Below are 5,823 nucleotides of genomic sequence, written 5' to 3' on the forward strand. Positions count from 1 at the left end.
CAGAACTAAACAAAAAAAGGGGATACAGATGAATGTCCATTTTGTATCTGTGTATTCAAAATGGTTAGGATAGATATACAGTTACATTCTCTTAATGAATAGAGGGATTTGTTCTAATAGTATTTGTAAATAGGATATCATGTCCGCATCTTTTTTTTTTTTTTGAACCATGGATTGAACTCAGGTCCTTGTGCTTGCCAGGGAAGTGCTTATTCCACTGAGCCATCTCCCTGGCCTCATGTCCACATCTTGTACAGCAACTAACCACTAGGAAGAATGTATGCAATGTGTTAATTATTGAAACTGTCCTACCAATTTGGTTTGTAACTGCCTCATTGCTATTTGTTTCTCAATAAAATTATGGGAAAAAAACGTACTGATATACAGAAAATATCACATATTGGGGGTGGAAAAAGACCTTGAAATACACACCGCCTCCTCCCATTCTCCTTGCAAAAATGGTCCCAACTCAATCCTGAAAAGACATCCAAAAAAGCGGGGAGAGGGGAACATAAGTACCTTCTGATGGAGGTACCTTCAGGATGCTTCAATTGCTAAGTTAAATGCATGTAGCCAATTTATCTTACTCTGCTATCACTTATTAGACTGACAGAACATTGCAGGCAACACATTTAGTATTGAAGAAATCTTTCAAAATATAACAGTGAAACAAAACAAAATATAACACTGAATGTTGGGCTGGCCAGAGAAATGACAAGAACAATCTATTTTCATAGGAAATAATCGGAAATCTTAAGAACTATTAGCTATTAATTTGTTTCCTGCAAGGGAAAAACTTTTATTTATTCTCCAATATCCAACCACTTCTTTAGTAAAACAGAATTACCAACTTGGGGTGGTGGATGTAGAGACAGGGTCTCACTATGTAGTTCAGGCTGGTCTCAAACTCGCAGTGATCCTCCTGCCTCCTCAGCTTTCCAAGTCCTGGGATTACACATGTGCATCACCACAGGCAACCTTTTGTGATGTGTTTAAAGAAACAGGTAACTCTTCTTTATCTTCAATTCTGCTGACTTGAAGGTTAAGGACTTTAACATGAGACCAGAATGGAAAACCACAGACATGGATACTTAGGCCCCTGAGTACTCCACCCCTAGTTTGACTGCCTGCAGGTTTCTTAAATATAAGAAAAATTAATAAATATTTGTTTAAGACATTTATATTTAGCTGTTAAGTGCAGCAGTATATTGTTTACTTGGTATCTTGTGTATATATAAAACACATTCTTTAGTAACATGGATAAAAATACACAATTTCTATGAAGAATTCCAAAATTCTGGGTATGATACATATAATTTATTTATTTATTTATTTTTTTCTGGAACCAGGGATTGTACTCAGGCCCTGGCAAGCACTTATTCTACTGAGCTATCTCCCTGGCCCCATGGTGCATACTTGTAATTCCAACACTCAGGAGACTGAGGAAGGAGGATCACCTTGGGTTTGAGGTCAGGTTGAGCTACATAGTGATTCAAAGGCCAGCCTATATAGGAAGCACCAAGTATGTTACAGTGAGTATTATACTTTGTAGCCTGGTATGAATTTGACTATATAACCACTATTTCCACAACTCATTAGTAACACAAACAAGCCCTAGCCCCTTATCTGTGAAATGGATGTGATACATAAACTTCATACAGCCAGTGGAAAATGTAAGAAAAAATGTTAAGTTTCTTACACGAACCGATGTTCACTGGATGCTAGTGCCTCTTAGTCACATTTTACAGTAAGAGGGCAGAGAAAAAGCAAGAGAACTTTTTCCTTTTCTTGCTGTGCAGTTTAGGCTGGCCTTGAGCTCACTTTGTAGCCCAGGATGGTCTTGAACTCACAATGATACTCCTGCCTCAGATACTTACCTTTTTCTTTACAAGTTGTATTAGGCATAAATGTAACACCCTTATAGCCTCCATAGAAGTGGCAACTCTCCTTATTTTACCTCTACTCCCTAAATATATATCAGTTCCAGTATTCTGCTATTAGTGTTCTGTTTTGTTTTGTGACAGGGCCCAGCAGGTAGCCAGGTAGTCTAGGCTAGCTTAAGCTGTGGTTATTATTTATTCCTATTTTATTTTTATTTTTTATTTTATTTCATTTTTTGGCAGAACTGGGGATTGAACTCAGACCCTTGCACTTGCCAGGGAAGCGCTTATTCTACTGAGCCATCTCCCCGGCCCCTTATTCCTATTTCATAGAGAAGCAAAATGAAGCTCAAAGTAATCAGGAAGAAAATCCTGTTGACTACAGTTTCAAAATACAAAATTTGATGACTTCCTATTACTTCCACTGCTACGACAGTGGTTTAAGCCATCATCTTATTGCTTTCGTTTATCCAATTTGTTCTGTCTTTTTGAGACAGGGTCTCACTATACAGTTCAGGCTGGCCTTGAGCTCACTTTGTAGTCCAGGATGGCCTTGAACTTAAAACAATCCTTCTGCCTCAGTCTCTCAAGTGCTGGGATTACAGGTGTGTGCCACCACACTCAGCCATGCAATTTCTTAGTATGTTATAATATATACTGTATAGCATAAAATTTGCCATCTTAACCATTTTTAGTGCACAGGTTAAGGGTACTAAATATATTCTTACTGTTGAGCAACTATTATTTCATTTGTAACACTGAAAACTACTCACTAAGCAGCAACTCCCCATTTTTCCCCTCCCTAATTCCTGATAACCACCCTTTTATTATCTTGCTCTATGATATTGACTACTGTGGCCCACATAAAAGTAGAATCAGGAGACCAGGGAGATGGCTCAGTGGAATAAGCACTTCCTGGCAAGCTCAAGGGCCTGAGTTCAATCCCCGGTTCTGACAAAAAAAAAAAGTAGAATCACCAAGATTTGTTATTAGCACAATGCTCTAACCAAATGAACTAACTGGCCATTTGAATCATGCAGTCTTTGTCTTTTTGTGGCTATTGTTTCAACGTAATGTTCTCAACCATCCATTTTGTAGTCTATGTCTGCATTTCCTTCCTTTTGAGGTTGAACTGTATCCCATTGTGTGTATATGTCATATTTGGCTATCTATTCATCTATTGCTGAATATTTGGGTTGCTTCAATATTTTAGTTATTGTGAATACTGTTGCTATGAACATTAATTTACAAATATCTTTTCAAGCCCTTTTTAATTTCCTGGATATATATGTGAAAGTGAGTTTTCTGAGAATAAAGGTAATTCTATTTTTAATTTTTTGAGGATTTGTCATTCTGTTTTTCACAGCCACTATAGTATTTTACATTCCCACAAAGTTTATACATGTTCTAATTTTTCCATATCCTGACCAACCCTAGTTTTTCTTTTTCTTTTTCTTTCTTTTTTTTTTTTTTTAAATAGTAGCCATCCTAATACATGTTAGGTGTTATCTCATTACAGTTTGATTTGGATTTCCTTAATGACTATTGTATTGGTCATCTTTCTGCTGCTGGGACAAAATATCTGATATAACTCAGAAGAGGAGAGGTTCACTTGGCCTACAGGGTCAGAAGTTTCAGTCCTTGGTCAGTTGGCTCCAAAGCAGAAATATAACTGGGTGTAGTGATGCATGCCTGTAATCCCAGTACTTGGGAGGCTGAGGCCAGAGGATTTCCGCAAGTTTGAGGCCAACCTGCAGTATATTGTGAGTTTAAAGGCAGCCTGAACTATACAGTGAGACCGTCTCAAACAAAACAAAACAAAAAACAAAGCAGAAACACAGTCTAAGGCCATGTTAAGGAGAACTACTCAATTGATGTCATCCTAAACAAAGAGTATATGAGGGTGATCTGACTACATGCAGCATTACCCCATAAATCGCCAGAGGTGATCTGGCTGATCTGCCTGGCTAGGCGGGCATCCCTTTCTTCCCTCACCTTTCTAGGTGTGTCCCTCCTGAAGCTCCATGTCCCATCAAAGAGGACAATCACTCCACAGAGAGAAAGATCCTTTCCTCAGCCAAGGGTGTATGAGTAGCTGGGCTCCCCTGATAGAACCTCCAAACAAGCTCTGAAAAGCAAAATGCAGGGGAAGAGCCAGACAGGAATGGGCCAGGGCTGGTTAAAGAGCCCTCAAGGTCATACCCCCATGACCCATTTCCTCCAACTAAAACCCATCTCCCAATAATAGCCCATCCAGCTACTGATGAGGTTAGTGCCCTCACATTCCTACACTTGATAGGAGCCTCTAAGCCAGAGGAACTAACAATCAAGATTACTGGGCACAATTAGTGATACTGAATATCTTGTCCTGTATTTATCATCCATTTACATATCTTTAAAGAACTATGTAACTTCCCCTACCCATTCTTCTTTCTTTTGTAGTGCTAGTGCCTGAGCCCAGGACTTCATGTAAGCTAGGCAAGCACTCTACAGCCACACCCTTTTTTTTTATATGGGTCTAAGATGCCTAGGCTGGCCATGAACATTCAATCTTTCTGCCTCAGCCTTTCACACAGCTTGAATTATACATATGCACTACTCCACCTAACATTCTGTCCACTTTTTAATTGACTTTGTTATTGAGTTTGGGCAATTCTCAATGTAGTCTGGGTTGGACAGTAGTTGATTACTGTATTGTATTATTTGTAAACAGTTCCTCCATTTGGTGAGTTGTCTCTTTACTCTGTTGATGCTGCTTCTGATGCACAAATTTTTAAATTTTTTATGAAGGTTTTTTTTCCCCTTTTTCTTTTGTTGCCTATGCCTTTGGTATCACATCTAACAAATCACTGCCAAACCTAATCATGAAGCATTTGCTGTTTTCTTGTAAGTTTTATAGTTTAGGTCTTTGTTTATTCAAAGATTTTTTTTTTTTATTGCTTCACTGATTTTAATTAACATGACATAAAGCCCCTGGACTTGACATAATCATTATGCAAAATACATAGATGAATACTGACTACTTTAAAAATATAAAATAAGCAAAGACGTGAAAATAGTCAAGTTTCCATTAAACAAATGTAAATTTAGAAGAAAAAAAAAACCTTTTTCTTTACATGTCATCTGAAGGGAAATTATCATTTTAAACATTCAAGTTTATTAAACAACTGAAAAATCAGTTATAAAATGTTTAACTTACATCAGCTTCAAGGTTTATGTTGCTGCCACATTTTGCATATAACCGAATTTTCATATCTGCTAATACCTGCTCAATTGATTCTACTCTGAATTCTAAGGCATCATTTCTTCTTGCAAAATTTTTCTTTGCTTCTTCTAACATTTCTTGTGTTTCTTCTTGAGAAGGTCTAAGGAAAACATCACCGGCTTGATAAGGTGCCACTGAGCAGTAATCATCTGTGAGCATGATGTCATCACAAGCATCTTCTCAATTCTGCTGTTTTTGTTTGTTTTTTTGGCAGAACCGGGTATTGAACTCAGGCCCTTTTGCTTGCCAGGGAAGCACTTATTCTACTGAGCCATCTCACCAGCCCCCTATCTTCTCAATTCTGGAGTTGCTTCTTTTTACTTCTATTTGTTCCTTAAGCTCTGTGATTCTATTGGTATTTTGCACAAATTTGTTTCTCTCTTTTGTTGATCTTTAAAAGTAACATTAATGTCTTCTGCAGCCACCTTCTTCATGGTGGCTGCCACCTTGGGACTCTGTTTATTCAAATTTTATCGATTTATTTATGACAGGATCTCACTATGTTGTTCACGCTGGCCTCAAATTTATGACAATCCCCCATCTCAGCTTTCTTAGTACTGGGATTATAGGCATATACCACCACACCCAACTTTTAGACCTTTCTTTGCTTTAATCCATGTTAATTTTCCTTGTTTTTTGAGGTAGAATCTTCCTCTATAACTTGGAAAGGCCTGAATT

General features: G+C 37.8%; 1 protein-coding gene and 1 pseudogene across 16 annotated transcripts in view; both read right to left on the bottom strand.

Moving 5' to 3' along the window:
• Nucleotides 1-5,823, bottom strand: part of R3hdm2 (R3H domain containing 2) — a 204,790-nt gene that overhangs the window by 81,624 nt on the left and 117,343 nt on the right. Inside the window, exon 1 of one of the 16 annotated variants that reach the window (XM_023707313.1) lies at nucleotides 2,797-2,816. The exons of the other annotated variants lie outside the window; for them this stretch is intronic. The gene's annotated coding sequence lies outside the window, so the exon portion shown is untranslated. Of the gene's footprint in view, nucleotides 1-2,796; nucleotides 2,817-5,823 lie in introns of those variants that run through there. 16 annotated transcript variants of the gene reach the window in all.
• On the bottom strand, nucleotides 5,071-5,686 carry LOC101576884 (annotated as a pseudogene).

This window comes from Octodon degus, unplaced genomic scaffold, assembly GCF_000260255.1.
Source record: "Octodon degus isolate 3935 unplaced genomic scaffold, OctDeg1.0 scaffold00286, whole genome shotgun sequence".
NCBI classification, from domain to species: domain Eukaryota; kingdom Metazoa; phylum Chordata; class Mammalia; order Rodentia; family Octodontidae; genus Octodon; species Octodon degus.